The sequence below is a fragment of the Patella vulgata genome, chromosome 4, assembly GCF_932274485.2.
Source record: "Patella vulgata chromosome 4, xgPatVulg1.2, whole genome shotgun sequence".
Lineage (NCBI taxonomy): Eukaryota > Metazoa > Mollusca > Gastropoda > Patellidae > Patella > Patella vulgata.
In genome coordinates, this window is record NC_065882.2 from 16038151 (window position 1) to 16040518 (window position 2368).

Here is a 2368-nt window from a genome sequence, read left to right on the forward strand (position 1 = left end):
GATTCTGATTTTCATTGAAGGCAACTCGTGACATTTTGGGCAACAAATTAAAAATTACAAACACCATATTAGTCTTGAAGGTATGACTGTTCCAGGTTTAAAAGTCGGGGGTAGGGGAGCAACGGTGCCTCAGTAACTAAGATGCTGGCTCGCAAACCACAAAATCTCTGGTTCAATCTCAGTGTGGGACGTGAAAGTTCCTCCTGATTTTCCGGGGTGGGTTCACCTAGTCAGTGATGCTGGGTGAAGGGCCTGTCAAGGAACAACTTCTAGTCATTCGGAAGAGACAGAAAAATAAAAACCCTGGGCACATGACATGCGTGTAAAAGAACTCTTGACAGCTGATGCATAACAGTAGGATGGTAAAGCCTAATTTATTTGCAAAGATGGGTTGGAGGAGCGTGTCGAATAGTTGGTCATTGAGACAGTTGCATGGTTTCTATCCTAGGGTTACATGTGGCAATATCCTAGGGTTACATGTGGCAATAAGTCGGGTCACCTCTAGGTTTCCCCCCACAGCTGAAGATCCCTATGCATGAAATCAATTTTCACTGATGAATAAGAATGCTTGGATGCTGATGTTTAACTGAGTACACATAGCTGAAGGCCAAAAAACGTAACCATAGAAATAATAATTGTTCAAAATTACTAATGTTTGATGTTGGCAGGAAATTAAACCACATACCATTCATTTAGTCGATGTCCTGCCATGTGGGTGGCCGAATGGTTAACGCATGCGTGTTGGATCATAAGGTCATTCATTGAGTCAAGTGCCGTGGTTTCAATTCCCTGTTTGTATGTGGCAAATAAGAGGGTCGCGTGTCCAAACCTCATGGGTTTTCTTCAGTATCCTCCTACTGCTATAAACCCCTATGTGCAATCGAAATCTAATAAAACACGATTTTAGTTTTCTTTTAATTGAATACCCCGAATTTGTACTGAATTGCTATGGATTAAAACATTTTTTCTGGAGCAACACTGCATTGTGCAACATTTTTCGGGCATTGATTATTATTTGTGAATGCAGTCTGATTGGATGATTATAATTTAGGTCGGAATAGATTTGGATTTCAGTTGCAAAACCATTTGACAACTTTGAAGTTGCTTGACTCACGGGGCTAGAATGGCTGAAAAACACATGTGCTGCAGTAAAACTTTCTGGAGGAGGGCAAACGACCGATTGATTGTTTATTGGAATTCACGTCAGCCCTCGAAGTTAGGCTATATTGGACCACATAGAAGTTGCTGTATTCACGGACTGGATGGAATTGCAGAAAAATAAGTTTGCGGCCATCAAGTTTTCCAAAATTTTGGTGCTCGCGTCACTGTCTGTAAAAAGGTAATTTTTGTGGGGATTTCAATTCTGACCCCCCCCCCCCCCTCTTAACATCCATTGAACCCGTACGCCTATCAACCTGGGGCCTGTTTCACGAAATTTTAACTAAGATAAAATCCAAATTTTAGTAATTTGATTGGATAATATTAGACTGATTGTAGTGCTTAGCCAATCAAAATTGAAGTATCTACTAAAATTTGGATTTTATCTTTAGTTAAAATTTTGTGAAACAGGACCCAGAACTCAATTATTGAGGACTGTTGCAAGGGCTCGGACTTGTAGGCTACAATTGCAATTTGCAGAGAGGAAACTAAGAGAACTATGTAAGATAATGATGACTTTAAAAAAAATAAAAACAATTATGGTATAATATTATTAATTAAGACAGGGATACTTTCTCCTGGCATGTAAGTCATTTATCAACTTTTCATCCATTTATAATAATATGTACAGACGATGTTAAAGAAAGTTTATGGTCGTTCGAAAGATTTGTCTCCCCTCAATCACTCTTGTAGGGAAATGTCAATATTTGGTTCGGTGTTGCGAATGTCAACAAATATGGGACGGAATTTTGGTTGTGATAATCATGAAGAAATCAGTTATTTAGATTTGTAAGTTCTGCTTGTTATGAACTGTTTCGACTTTGTTGTCCAACCTACGTGATTAAACATAAAACGAAACACTCCTGTCAGATTGCGTAATGGAAATAAAGCACCTGCCAAAAAGACATTCATTCAATCATGATTCATGTTTGTATTGTATTTGTATTGTCAGGTACAAATACTCTGGTCTCAGTGGTGCCATTCATTTTGTCTGACACAGATTTGTCTCTTTATGTGTTTTTAATGACATTTACTTATAATACACGTCCAGCTCAAAGTTCAGAATGTCAGACCCCCCCCCTCCCCATCTGGATCCGCACCTGCTATGTACGTATAGGCTACTAATCAGTAGTAAAAAATCATCAACAGAGCTAGAAGCTGTGTATGAATGATTAGGATATTAGTATAAAGATAAAACAATTCTTACTAG